Below are 16526 nucleotides of genomic sequence, written 5' to 3'. Positions count from 1 at the left end.
GACGATATACCTTCAAATCATAAATACTACAAGTTAATAAACTAAATAGATACATTCATATCACAGCTGTGAGGCTTAGCCAAAAGGATGTTGTTACTATTTAATGGAGCATACTTTTTTGTATTCGATGTTTTACGATTCTGATACATTGTTTCGACTTACAATAGCAAAGTTGTGGATTTGCAACATTTCAAATTATGACTCAAAATTCCTATATAATATGCATTCTTAGCATGAAACACTTGGAACTTTTGCAATGAAATTATTTATTGCACATGTTTGATGCGTTGCAGAATAACTGAAAGAAATATAGCAGTAACGAATGAACGTCCATTTCATGAGAGCTCAGAGATGTCATTCAGCTATCACTAAGCTAAATTTTTAAAACCTTGATGCCTTTTTTATTTTCGATTTCTGAATCAAATATTTTTTTAACTGCCCCACCGGGGAGCACCTCAGATATGAGGATAAGAAGCTTTGGGTGCTGGTTAGTATCATCTGGGTGGGTAGAGGAATGGTGTGGGGTCAACTTCTAACCACCGATGACGGGATGTGCGAAGCACATCCGTCATTGGTGGATGGTTTTACCGTATCACAGAAAGGGTTTTACCGTAGTAGGTGATGGCCCTTAGGATTCAACCTTAGTTTTCGCCAATACTGTCGTGGGGGTCTTTCAGACTTATCCGAATGCCTCAGGGTGGGTCGGAGTAGTCAAAGTGTGATATCTTTAATTTTTTTTAAGCTGACACTCCTCAGAGCAATCTTTAGCTTGCTCCTTTAAATTGATTGCCAACACATTTGATAGAGAGACTGATGACATCAAGAGAAAAACATTTTGTAAAAGCTGTTGAAAGTGGTAAATTTTATGTTGGTGATACCATAATTGAAAATTCATATGTAGACCTGAAAATTCATTGCATTTACAAAACCTCATTACCTTTTATAGCTTCAAACCATATTTCATCAGCTGACCAGTCTATTTGGAGATTATTCGGATAATGCCTCTTACCTGCAATACTACTTAAAGCTATCAAGATTTGTTTTTCTTCCCAAAACTTAGTAAGAGCAATGTCAGTTTCCGCTCATTTAACATCCGATAGAGCGCCACACACATTGATCCGTTACACAGAACAGATGGTCAACGATCTTTTCCTGCATTATAGCCGCCTCGCTCTTGTTATTTTACCCCTTGTAAATTTTTTTAGACGATAATATAAAGACCAAAGTTAAAATTATAAAATCCTGAACTTGGTGACACTAAAGCACAAGGATCCTAGGACTGAGAGAATATTCCTATTGGAATGTTATTCGGCAGTAAAGAATACAGTATACAGGATGCAATGTATGGGCAACAAAAATTATAGTTACATTGAAAGTGTACGTTTTCATCGCCAGGGAAAAGAGTTTGGTGGATAAATTGCTTTGTTGCACATACATTTTATCTTCGTTACTTATTTATATTTTGTAATCTTCCAGGAATTGAATTTGTTCAATAAATCAAAGTTACAAGTAAAATATTTCTTATTTGTGCCCATTTGTCCATTTATATTCTCGTAGCAATGCATTAACATTTTGATTTCCTTTTATGAAAACAGCGCCAAAACGCTCTTAGCTAAAATCCCCCCCCCCTTTTTTTACTCATTAATCCCATTAACATTTTTGATGCTTTTTCTATAGATAGAACAAGTTACTCATGGCTCAAAGAAGTGTCAATTAAAAAAAACATTGCATATGTATACACAATGCATATGCATAAAATTCTTAGAACATACTAGGAATAGGCGTGATCAATACTTTTGACAATCGTAGATAACTGAGTGTACATAGCAAATTAAAAAAAATAAAAGAAATTATTGTTTTATTTTTTTTATTATATATTGATCAATTTTAATAGCTTTTAGTAGAGGAAGGAAATCGGATACCAGTTTTAAAATATTAACAGATATAATTAAATTTTAATTAACGTCCATTGAAAGTCAATGAAACTTTTTTTGCACTTACCTTTTTTCTGCATTCTTCGTTTTTTCCTTCAAATTTATATAAATTCCTTTCACATTAAAACAGTGCATTATTTTTTTAATTAAATAGATTTCTAGTCTGGGGTATTTGTAAAGTTCATATTTTACTATACCAAATGGAGACGCTTCTTATCAACATAACTACTCTAAGGTAGTAATTTATTTTGCATTTCTCAACGCACGGTGTGCATAAACACTATACACAAATGGGAAAATAAGCAAAAGACGGAATTCTGAATTTTCCTTTCATCACATTTTACGTCACGTCGAACAAAATGAGAAAAAAAAATGTGAATTTTTTAAAAACTTTTTTCGTCAAATGCACAGACCTACAATATCTCAAAAAAAAGAATAAAAAAATGCATCTTTAAATTAATTACGTTCAACATGACGCTCCGTATTTTTAAAACAATGTTCGCCTTGTAAATAGTTACAACGAAGAAGCGTCATCTTCAGTCTTAACGAGAGCAAAAAGCAAAGACGGCACCTAAAAAAAAGGCAACTTTTTCTAGACCTTAATTTTTTTGTGTCACACAAAAGAGCAATTAGTTGGCAGCCAGGAAGCGCCGAAGACAACATGACCTAAACTATTGTGACCGACAGTTTTATCTGCTAGTTTGTTTTATTTCTTCTTTTCCGTGGAGGAGTAAAACTATATCGTTTCTTTCTTCATTGCTTGAAAATCGTGTAGCTCCTATTTTACATCAAGTCTTATGCAAATAAAAAAGCAATTAGACTAGAGAGTTTTTCCACACTACTTGGAAGTAGTTGCAATGCCAGAGCCTTTCTGCACTTTTTGCAATTAGGCAAAGTTTAGTTGGGAAAGTTGTAAGAAATTGAATTTTTTCTCCTCGAAACATCCCTTTTAGCCTTAAACATGGACCTCTGATTGTAAAAAAAAAAACTAATTTGTCCTTCTAAATATTTGTGAATTTTGCATTTTTTTTACACAACAAAACTATTCCAAAGACTCTGATTTAAAAAAAAAACTAATTTATCTTTCTAAATATTTGTGAATTTTGCAATTTTTTACACAACAAAACTATTCCTAAGACTCCCATTGGAATAAAACTAATTTATCTTTCTAAATATTTGTGAATTTTGCATTTTTTTACACGACATAACTATTCGAAAGACTGATTAAAAAAAACACAACTAATTTGTCTTTCTAAATATATGTGAATTTTGCATTTTTTTCACAACATAGCTATTCGAAAGACTCTGATTGGAAAAAACAAAGACCTAATTTATTTTTCTAAATATTTGTGAATTTTGCATTTTTTTGCACAGTATAACTATTCGAAAGACTTTTGATTGCCAAGAAACCTTAATTTATATGTATCTAAGGTAATAAAAACTGCGTTATCCCTTCAACCATACATATTAGAAAAAATATTAAAAGAAACCAAATCTATTCAGGCTTTATTTTTTGAGAATATTCCAACACATTTTACGCCTCAAAATACATTTGTAAGTCGTCATATCCCAAAATGTACTCAATAAGGACGTGAAATGCAAAGAAAGTCTTGGCATTTGTGATGTTATAATAGAAAAGAGAAGTCATAAAAGTGGTACTGAATTGTGAGGATGTAATTTTAAGTTTAGTGTCGACACTATTCATTGTGAGGCCACATTTCAACGAAAATAAGAAACTGAGAAGCGAGAATTCTGTTTTCTAAAAAATAAGAACATCAGGAATCGACAGGAAGTACATGATATATTCCATGTCTATTTTATTCTTATATGTTATGACATATATGGGAAAATTTCAAAGCGTTTTTGTCTTTACGAAAGTCTAAAAGAAACTGATTAGAGAATCCAATTTAGAAACTGATTGAATTTAGTTCACATTTTAACTCTTGAAGAAAATTACAAAAATTTTAGAGATAAAGGATTCTTTTTTGTTTAAAGATTTTTTCGCATAAAAGTCATTTTTGGTTATGGAAAAAACCCCCAAAATTTATGGTGCATTCTTTCAAAAATAGGAATTCATTATAGAAGTAACATGCTAAAATACACTTATTTTGACCACAATATACTCTTACTTTTGAAATGTCATCAAGCAAGAGTGCAGGTGTTTATCCAACTACTTCACAAATTGTATGATCTATTCATAAGGAATGAGCGTATCAAAAAAATTGTAAGCATATTCATTTCCAATCTTCTCAAAGTGGAAATTCTAGTTTTTTGTTTATTCTGCCCAGACTTCCTTCCATATAATAGTTTGAATAGAAAAATTCATTTATAAAATTTAGTAGTTTGTTACTTAAGAAGAAGAGATTATGAAAGTGAATTCGTTATGGATCTCATCAGTATGACTTTCCAGTAGGAAATCTCAGGTTGCGTTTCAAACACAAATTTCAAACACTGAGCTAATTTCTGTGAAGCAGTTCGTGCAATAAACAGATATAATAATTTCTCTTTTATTTACTGAAAGTTTTGAAATTTCTCATATTAATAAGAAAAGTGAAGAATAATTAACCATATAGCTTAGAATTGGCTTAATCGTTTTACAGTTAAAGATGATTTATATGCTGAGAATAGAGAGTTATTTGCTATGAATTCATTTATTATCTGAGAATACAATTAATAGATTAATGCCTTGTTTTGATGTTATACGACGGGTATGAATACTGACCATGTCCTTTAGAACTGTTTTCGAATGACAAGAGCTCTGTTTCGGGCTGTATCCTCCTCCCCAAATTAACACACCTCATCTAATCAAGAACATTTGACCCTAACGTCGCTTTGATGTGGCATTATGGACTGAAGGTGTGCAAGTTCGAAATACGAGAAAGATCCTTCGTGGAATAGGATTTGGAGTCACGAACTTCCTATAACAAATCCGTGATTCTAGGAACCCCTAGGTGACGGTATCCACTAGGCACCATTAGATGATTAGGTAATCCTATCCACTAGGTAACTACAGCCTTATAGTCTGTTCCATTAATTCGCCATGTATATTAAATAATAATTAATGTTCCATATGTATTCATTAAAATTTGGGACACAAATGTATGCGAGTTATTGGGGGATTTTTTTTTCTATAGGAAAGCTTTTCAACTTTCTATGTACATAATATATCCCAGCGAGTTCACTAACAATGTGCATAAATGTACGTAGCAAAAATAATTCGTTTTAAGGCCAAATCTTTCTACTATCGAATTATATGAGAATTTATGTTTCGTAGTCATGTTGATATAATCTTTATTTTGTATAGTGAAGACTATAAATAGTTTAATTTTTATCAATATATTTCCAAATTTGAAACGCATTTATTATTATCGTATTTTAACGTATTTATTATTATTGTATTTTAACATATTTATTATTATTGTGTTTATTATTATTATTTTTGTATTTTAACGTATTTATTATTATTGTCTTTATTATTATTATTATTATTATTATTGTATTTTATCGTATTATTATTATATTAAAACGTATTTATTATTATTGTATTTTAACATATTTATTATTATTGTGTTTATTATTATTATTTTTGTATTTTAACGTATTTATTATTATTGTGTTTATTATTATTATTTTTGTATTTTAACGCATTTGTTATTATTGTCTTTATTATTATTATTATTGTATTTTATCGTATTATTATTATATTAAAACGTATTTATTATTATTGTATTTTAACGTATTTATTATTACATATTATTTGAAACGTAAAAGATTATTAGTATTTGCTAATAAGTCGAAATGATTCAAAGTTGTTCTATGTTTGATACAGCATGATTAACCTTTGCCTTTTTACCAACAAGTTATTAGGTTTTAGACTGAGGCACAGTTTGGAAGGAAATGAAAACAAATTTTAATAGTTTAAAAAAGTATAATAATCTTTAGGCATTTAAAATCATGAGTTAAAGATGTCAAAATATTACTACTAATACCATAATTTCAATTTTTTTTAAATCTTAAATGTTTTATGCAAAATCTGAAATGAACCTTTTACTGAAAATGAAAACAAGTAAACAAAGTGAATTAATGAATAATGCTGTTAATGACATTCATTAATTCACGAGTTTAAAATTTATTAAAACGAAAAAATTAATAATACTTACTGAATTTGCAGTTAGTATTATTATGATTAATAAAATTTAATCAATGTTGATTATTAACATTTAATCAAAGTTTAAGAAAATATTCATAAAATTAGGCAACATTTGGAATACTTTAACATTTATTTTCTGAAATTATGATATCGCTGTCTCCAGTAAAACATATTTTTATTATTTCTGAAGTTTTGAGGAATTCTCTTTCCATTAATTGGAAGGAATTGATTTTTTTTAATTCCCTTTTACTCACTTTCCGTACTTTTTAAAACGAAGTTAACATCGATTCGGAATTTCGAAAACTACACTGAACTACCTTCTGGCTCCACCAGTTTCTTTTAAAGAAAATCCGTGTATTAACTTGAAACACGCAATCCGTCCATTAATTTTCCTAAGTGACAACATTTCCATAGATTTTCTTAGTTTTACAGATTTTAATAGTTTTGCATTTTGTTTCAATTGCCATTCAAAATTAAGAGAATTTACATATTTTATTGAATTCCTAAAATATATTGGACACTTATTAATAAAATATTGTATGGATGCACACTTATATAAAAGAAGAATTATATACGGCAAAAGTCATGTTGAGCATTTATGAGCGCCATTAAGACTTATAAACCCAGAAATGATCAAGGCCCATCTCAAAAAATCGAATATAATGCATTTTTAATATGGAATATGCCTATACCTCATTGGCATGCAGTTTTTACTATGTAACATGGTGTTAAGAACGAGGTAGCTAATCAATGTGCAATAAATCAATGTTTAGAGAACAATATCTAAGGCATGTTCAATAGGGTTTAGACCAGGAAATCTGACTGGCTAATCCTTCTGTTGAATACCCTTGCTTTCAACCTAATAGTAGAACATTTGATCCGACTGAAGCGATAATTAATCAGTATGTCTCTTGCAGCTGCAATGTATGTTTTTCTTATATTCATCTATACACACACAAAAAATCACATTTCTATCTATGCTTATTTTGATATTATATGCTTATTTTTAAATTTAGAGAGACTAATCACAAATTTAGATGAAAATTTTTGTTTCCGAAACTCAGTTGTTTTTCATTACAGAAGAGGTTTCATTTGTAAATATTTGTCCAGTAGTACATCATCCAATCATCAAGACTTGAAACAAAATTGCTAATCATAATGAATGCACTTTAATTAGTTGATAGTGTGACCTAATAAAGAAGGAAAGCAAGACCTGAGAAACTGAATATTTATGATATCTCAAAGAAGCACTGGAATGCCGAGAAAGAAAATAAAATTCTTTGCTTATATTTCTATGCTTTCTTAAAAAATGGCACATTCAGTTACAAGAAAAGTTTGGACATGCTGTATGAAATTATGCATGCTGTAATGCTGGCGTATTTTAGAAGAGTGCAAACGTCATTTTGCGAATTTTCTACTGAACGGTTTAGCAACTACAGTCTAACTACAAGATCCTTATTTTCCCAGAGACTAGCAAGAATTAAAGGTTTTAGACATGTGATGTAGAAAATAACATTTTGGCTTATATTTCAAGTTATCTTTATCCTATTGCATGGACAGTCAGTCCAGAACTCTGCATTCAAAAATCGACAACGTAGAGAACGTAGAGATAAGTTTGCTAAGGGCAACACCTTTCCGCAGAGCCAAAGTTGCAAATTAAGAGGGAAAGAAACCCTCAGAAACATACGGTTAAGATTAGGTTCTTTTTCAACTCATCGAATCTGGAATCAGGACAAAACTGGACTAGCAGCAATGCAGACTACAGTATCATTGAAGATACAGTATAGTATATATATGATAAAACAAACTGCAAAATTATCCAATAAAACGGCAGAAAAGAGAAGTTTGTCAAGAACAACAATTTCCAACCATAGCAAAGTTGAAATCTTTTTTAAAAACTCTGAAGACGCATAGTTAAAATTATGTCCTTTTCCTCTTCATCGCGTCTGGAATCAGGATGAAACAGGACTAACAACAATACAGATTACAGTATGATCAAAAGTACAATAAAGTATGATCATCCTAAATATACCAAATCATCCTGTACCATGAATCACTTAATCATTAATCATTGTTTTTCTTTTTTTTAAATTCACATTATGCATCTTTCTGTTTATGGGAATTGAAGTTGAATAGATGTTACATAAAATAGAATAGATACAGCTAAAATAAAAATGTGAATTTTTAGTTTTTAATCGAATAATCGAATAAAAGTTACCCTACGTAAAATAGTTTCCTTTATTCTATTTAAAAATAATTGACACAGTTATTAGCATCAAATCTTTTAAGGCTAAAGTTTATTTTGATTAGTGATTAAATATTGCTAAGAATTATTTTACCTAATTCACAATATTGTTTAGAGATAGTGATTCCCCTAAAAAATACAATCTTACAAATGTGTTTCTGCAATATAAAAACGCATATTTCGCCGTAAAAGTAGTCAGATTTGAGTGGGAGTCTCTATACCTTCCATATCATTTGAAAATCAGAATCCTTTCTCTGTAGTCCTGTCCTGAAAGTACCGAAACTGCGATGAAGCAATCGTTTTTACATTCCTGTAGCAGCAGAAGATTACAGCCGATTTTATTTTCTTCCAATATTGCCTAGAAATGTTATGTTGTAGGGCATGAGCATTCGAAAGCACTCACTCACAACGTGCGACTACATTCCGCTGTAAATATTCTTTTTAAATGAGAGTGCTGTCTGGTTTCTCTATCTATACGCAAAACCAGACTTGCATTTTCAAAATGTAGCATTATTTTACATTACCACTCTGAAAATTAAGATTATAGAATAATACTCAAATTTAGTGTATGAGCCTCTGCTCTAGATATGTTATATACATAAGTTATTCATACAATTTTTAAATTTAGGATAAACTAGGAACTTTAGCTATACTTATCAATTCGATATGATATATTGTCTAACGACCCATTTTAAAATATATTTTACTTAAGTTTGTTGGATATATAAAATTCTATCAGAAACAATATTACTTATTGTATTATTGTTAAAAATGTATTCCATATATAAAAATAATATAATAAATAATATAAATATAAAGTTTGATCCAAATCGTTAGAGCCGTTTCCGAGATACACGAAATTAATTTTTTATATATACCAGAGTTGTTCGTCTAAAGTTATAAGATGAAGAAAATATACTCAATGAATTGAATTGAATCTATGAAACTAATTCAGTAATCTAGTGCCCTAATCACTACAAAAGTAGCAAATAAGAATAGAAAACCGATTAAAATCCTTATTCTTCATTCAGAATAAAAAACGAATGGAAGGAAATGAAGCGAAATTAGATTGCTACTTTTTATTTGATAAAAGAATGAATCTGATGTTAAACATTAACAAAGGAAAATCTTTTGCATTGTTTTGAAATTCTAATGATTTCATTTTCTTTCTAAAGCCTAATTAACTTATAGAACTGTTGGAAAATGGATCATTGAAATATTTAATATGAAATAATAATACTAATTAAGTAATAACAATAGTAGTATTAAATAAGACATATCTTATTGGTTGAGAAGAATTTGCTGAAAACAAGTTAACAAACGTTTTTTTTTTTTTTTTTTTCATTAGCAGCAGTTTGAATTTCAATCAACTTTCACCAACAGAGTTTTTCAACCAACAGCGTTGATCTTAACTTTTATTAAATGGTAAACAAGCCACCACTAAAAAAATCTAGATGATGTAGTCCATTTTATTCTTTAATGAGAATTCCTTTGTGTAGGAATGTACTTTAATGGCTCGATTACAATAAAAAAAACAAGGACATTAACGGGATTCCCAAGTACCTCCGCTACCCTTCCCCCTTATTTCCTCCTTAAATAACTGTCAGCCAATAATCTACGCATTGCTTGGGAATTTGTGTTTACCGTATGTGATTTAAATGAACTACAAAACTAATCAATCAATCCATACTACTCAAGTTTTCATTATATTATTTCTTCAAAATAGACGTCTTTGGCGATTAGCTTTTTTCGCATGGATTATTAACTTTTTAGGCTGTTAAACGATAAATATGGATTGCATTTTCAGAGAACATTTTACCTCGACAAGACTTAAAAACATAAATTCAATTAAATCAGTATACGGCATGTTAAAAAAGTATATATATTGCTAAATAAAAATTCGAAATGAAAATCCTACTACGAAGTTAATGACTGGCAAAAGCACGCGATTGAATTTTTTTGACGAATGAGTTTGAATTCCTTAATCACATTTAAAACAAATTGTGTATCAAATTAAATTAAACAATATTATTAAAATTAAAAGAGAAAGCTATATGAAAATCAAATTGATATTGTTAAAAAGAAAATGTTTTGAGGTTTAAAATAATACAAAGAAAACTTTTATAAAATAATTGTTTTAGAAGATATGAACATCAGTTTTCATAAGCAAGTCATAGCGATTACCCATCTATCTACCAACGGTTAAGCCTTTCTTTTTGCGTTCGAATAAACTTTTTACTTGAAGCTTATTTCTTGATTTCTTTTATATCTTCTTTCCTCTGAGTGAATAAAGATTTTGATGATACAGCAAACCTTCTCCAGAACATTTCTAATAATATTTTGTAGCTCCATTAATTAATTGAGCGAATCGATGGATTCAGTACAACTGTAAAAACTTCCATGAAGTAATTCGTCTGAAATTCTTACCATAGTTTCTTTTCATTCTATTGTTGCCATTCGACAATAATTAATAAGATGTACAAGACGAGCGCCTCTCGTGCCTGTGCGAAAAATCGTCACTAAAGAAATATCTGTAATTTTCATGCATTTTATTTATGGAAATTTCCGTTTTACATAAATATCAAAAGCGTTATTAAATCTTGAATTTATTTTCTTAATGAAGGGCTTCGTAAAATATGTTTCGGCTGAATCCCTTCTGTTACTTTCTAAGCTTATCTAAAATCTTTGAAATGATATAAATTACATTCATGTTTCCTTTTATTAAGCTTAAATATGATTGAATGGCATAATTTTTATTTTGCTCAATCCTTTTGAGACAACACATAGCATTTTATTTAAAAGAAAACGATGTACATATACCAAAGATTATTATCATAAACATTTATTTTTAAAGAATAGTATGTCCATATGCAAGGGAAAACATTTATTTCAGGTCTATATATTTTATGAATCATTTAGAAATTCTTTTGACAAAAAAAAGGATACATAAAAATAAATGTTGTTATGAGGAGTCGTCATCCCACAATTATGATATGTTTTTCGAATTGTTATTTATACAGATTCTGTATCCTATTAGTAGGAGTTGTTTTCAATATTACATCCTATTAATCCATTAATAAAACGGAAATTGTGGTCTTTAAAACCTGCTGAAAGTCCTAAATCAGATTATCATAGTCTTAACAATTCTTTGCATGATTTTTTTTTTTTTTGTGAAAAAAAATTAGGGTGATATATTTCATGCTCTAGATTAAAGGGAAAATGTTCTGAAAAATCCTAGTATAAATATATAATAAGAAATAATTAAAAATTAGTATGATGGAAATATCAGTCATCAAGCAAATTTGCATGTTAAGCTCAGTTCAAAATCTTCAGTGTCCCTCTCTTCGAAATTTCTCCACTCATTATCGCTTTTAATAGTGAAAAAATCTCAGATTAGTTATAAAAAAATAATCAAGAAATCGAATGTTCCTTCCAACCACAACAAACAGCGGAATAACAAGTTCAAACCCGCTATAATGATTGTGATATATTTTTTTTGTGTCAGCCACGTTCCTTATTACCCAATAGTCGTGAAAAAAGTTGCCAGTAACAGCCTGTTTAGAGTACTATTTTCTGCTCACTGAATGTTGTAATGGAAATTTCTCTCATCATGCAAAGAAGGGTTAAACCAGGCGGATTAAAAGAGAGATCATTCGCTGTTATTGTAATTCAAACATACATGTATACTTATGTTTGAACGGTGAATAGACGTCTCAAATGTTCTTTTTTCAATGGAACATTTCATATCGAAGTTCATCCGTTTTTTGTAATGGGATAAAATCTTTTCATCATCTATTTGCTGTTTAAAACAGTGACACTTATCCATCTGTAGTACTTTTACAGATATATTTCCTTTACTTGGTAATGGAAATAGTAATTTCCTTTACTTGGTAATAGTTCCTTTAGTTGATGGTAAGCTTTACGGATAGTAAAGGTTACAATCTGTTGTCCTTTTACTTATATATTTCGAAACAATTTAAATTCTCATATTTCAGGTCACTAAAACGAATTTGATATTTCATTTTTAATACACTTCTCAATGCGATTTGAAAAGACTATTTATGGTAAGGAGGGCACAATTAAAAAATTGTGTTAAGATGCTGAATTATAAGTATTTCCTGAGTAAGTATTTCTGAAAAATGAATTCTATTCACCACACTGCTTTAACCATTTATCTATTAGGTTTCCCTACCCATTTTGTTACAGACCGTAGAATTTTCTTAGAGAAGCAACAGAAAAAAGCACTCTCTTTCATTATCAAAACCTAGAATCCTACAACTCTCGTAAACTCGCAACAGAATCAATAATGCGATCTCTATTTTGTTTCACAAATACTCTAATCAAAACAGTTTTTTCCAGCCATAATTATTAAAAATTCTCATTCGAAATTTTATTTTTCCTTTTTAATACACTTTGCAATGCTACTTAAAAATACTGTTCGTTGCAAGGAGGACATAATTAAAAAAATATTGTGTTAAGATGCTGAAATCTAAGCATTTTCGCAATCAACCATATGAAAAAAAAATTCTATCTACCATATTGCCGTAACCATTTATCTATTAGGTTTTCCCTATCCCCTTGTTACAGACCGTTGCATTTTCTTAGAGAAGAAGCAGAAAAAAGCAGACTCTTTCATTATGAAAACCTAACATCCTCGCAACAGAAGCAATAATACGAACTCTATTTTGTTTCACAAATACTCTCATGAAAACAGTTTTTTTCCAATCATAATTATAAAGAATTCTGAAGCCTCAAAATTGTCTTTTCTATTATTAAAATGCAATCCATCACTTAAAATTGTAATTCCCACAAGAGAAAAACATCCGCATTATGTGGATAAAACAAATTATTGTCCGATTTCGTAGGAAAAAAAAAAAAGAAATGATTCGTATAAACTAGTCACTTCTTGATGTAAGTAATTAGTGGTTCTAATGCCATGGGACATGGTTGGATGGCTTTCTTGAGGACTCCGCCATTTCCTCCCGCACCGATCCGAAATATCTTGTCATCTACGAGAGATCAGCTGATGAAACAAAAAGTAAAATTCAACATGAGAATAAAATTCTTCTCATTCTTAAAGGGGGAAAAGGGAAAAAATAAAAGCAAAAATCCCTCCTCAGGAAAGTAATTGCCAATAATGTAAACATCAATCACTTTTACTTTCGTATCGAGTTAAGAAGAGTCTAATGTAGGAGACATTTCTATCAACAATGAACGTTAACTGCTGTCACCTTATCGTTCATTCAATTCAATAATGATGATTCGCTGTGGTGAATGAGAATTAAAAGATAAAAACTGATCAAGCAGTTTGCGGCGAGAAACTAATAAGGCACTCTCATCATTAGGAATGTTGAACTGACCTCAATATTTTGCATGAATCACCACGATGATAGACGATTTCGAGACATTAGTGAAAAAAATGGCGTCCAAGAGAAAAATTGTTATTTCTTAAAGCAAAAAATGTTCGTTGATGTCGCATCTGAATGAGTTATTAATTCCTTTTTCTATCTGATGTGCTTAAAGAGTATTGATGGAGCAATTAATGGATATGAGTTTCAAAAACTGTTTTTTTCTTTTTAGTTCTTGAAACAATTAGTATTAAACTCAAATGAGATTTTAATTATTTAACTACGCAATTATCTCTCATGTAATAATATTATTTTATCTACAATTAAAAAATATATATGACAAAATGCGTTGTATTGCCTTGTAAGTGTTGCATTAGATATTTTAATCAAATCCTAATTACATTTTGGTATTTAGCGAAAAAAGTTGAATGTAAAAGCTTTTAATAACTTGATTATTATTTGCATAATTAATCTCTCACTGAAGTATGGAATATATATGAAATATTTTACTCATTCAAAGCATTATCTCCAAAAGCGTTTTAATAACGCTTTTTGGTTACATTTTGTTATTTAGGGAAATAAGTTGAATGCAACAGATTTTAATAACTTGAATATTATTTGCATAATTAATCTTTTACTGAACAACGGAATATATGTGAAATTTTTTGCTCATACAAAACATTATCTCCAAAGGCCTTTTAATAAAACTTTTTGGAACAATTATTGAATTACATACAGAATTTGATTTCTTTTAATCGTACTGTACAAAATGTACAAATCGCATTGTAAAAGATTTCATATATATATATATATATATATATATATATATATATATATATATATATATATATATATGAGTTTCATTTATACTTCTCACACCAAAGAGAGAGAGAGCAACTTACAATAATTTGTATTATTTTATAATGTGTGAATACATTGTAAAGTGAAATTGGCTGTAAAAAGAAAGTCATTCTGTGAATTTTTAATCCCAATTAAATAAAATTATCCTAATACTGTATATACAAATGATTGATATAATGGAACAGAATTGAATTTTCAAGACCAGCAATGTATATTCTGAGAATATAAAATCATTTTTTATATTCTTTTGTTCCATTTTTATCATATTTAATAGTGTAATTAAAGTAAGATTATATTATAAGTTCATTAAACTTTTTTTAGACGGGTAATTGTATCATGAACAGTTTTTGTAAGAAATTAAAACTGTTATTTACTGTGAATTTTAAAACTCAATTCAGTTATCCTAAAACTATATATAGAAATAATTGGTATAATGGAACATAATTTGATTTTCAAGATCGGCTATGTACATTCTGAGATTATAAAATCTTATGAAATGAAACAGCTTCCTGCTTTTTTACGCCTACCTGTCCTATCAAACATCTGTTACTCGTTTGCTTGTAACACTATCAATTTCTCTTTTCTTTGAAGAGAACTTTGTTATAGTTTGAAGCAAATGGCTTTTTTTCTCATTTTCCTTCATATTTAACAGTCATATTATATTATAAGTTCATTAAATTTTCCTTGCATAAATAAATGTATCTTGAACAGTTTTTATAAAAAATTGAAACCGTTGTTTACTATGAATTTTATACCTCATTTAAGTTATCCTATAGCTATTTATAGAAATAATTGATATAATAGAACAGAATTTAATTTTCTAGGCCAGTTATGTATATTCTGAGAATATAAAATAGTATGAAATGAAACAGCTTCCTGTTTTTTTTAGGCCTACCTGTCCTATCAAACATCTGTTACTCGTTTGCTTGTAGTTTCCCTTTTCTTCAAATATAGCTTTGTTATTATTTGGAGAAAATTTTTTGCTTATTTTTTATCATGTGTAAAAGTATAGTTTAAATAATATTAGATTAAAGTTGCGTTATATTTTCTTTCCATGCATATGAAATTTATAACCGTTATCTGAATGATTATAAGCATTAAATAGAACTTTCAAATTATTGAACAAATATAAATTTTTTTTTGTTTTCCTATTTCTTTATTTCTAATTTATAAACTATATTAATAAATTTTAAGGAAGAATGTATTGACTTTGAAATGCATGTGTAATCTTTCTTTTATAAGTACGAAGGATACATATATATTTCACAAACGGTAAAACATTTTAAAAGCAAACATATCAGAAGTATAATATTTTGCAAAATTATTCCAATTTATTTCGATATGAAATTAATGAAATTTATATATTTTCTTTTTTGAGTAGTTATTATTAAAATATACTTCATTTATGTGACATATAAATGAACATTGTAAATACTTTTTGCCTCTGCGTTGTAATAACAATCCTGCTCAGAAATATATATAAATATATTGAAAAGTTTCCTAATTTAACTGTTGAATCTCGTAATAAAGGAGAAGTTATTGAATTCGAATTTATAATTACGTGTATTTCTATTTCTTTTGACCCGAAGCTGGACAAAAAAAATTATATTTTTCCTTTGACAGGATATTCGCATATTAAAATTCGAGTTGTAATGGGGACGAGACGGGCAATTGAGAGGTTTTTCTTGCTTTTTGGTCGACTTTGTAAAAATGACACACAAATGATTATGTTGATTACAGATGATTACCCCGTTGCTTTTATGAGCAAGCATGCAGCTAGGCTGTAGGATTTTATTTGAAATATTTTTTTACTTCTGGAGATTTTATAAAGATTTTGACGCAGCGTGGTTGATTGATTCTTATAAAACTTGGTTATTTTTCAATATTTTTAAATTTTTATAGATAAAAAATTAAATTCTTTTTAATTTGAAAAGAAATTCAAATTCTTGGTGGTTAATGGAGAAAATTTTTTGTGGCCATACATTTCG

This window comes from Argiope bruennichi, chromosome X1 (genome assembly GCF_947563725.1).
Source record: "Argiope bruennichi chromosome X1, qqArgBrue1.1, whole genome shotgun sequence".
Classification (NCBI taxonomy): Eukaryota; Metazoa; Arthropoda; class Arachnida; order Araneae; family Araneidae; genus Argiope; species Argiope bruennichi.
The sequence above is the reverse complement of the archived record's forward strand: the minus strand, read 5'-3'. Positions refer to the sequence as shown.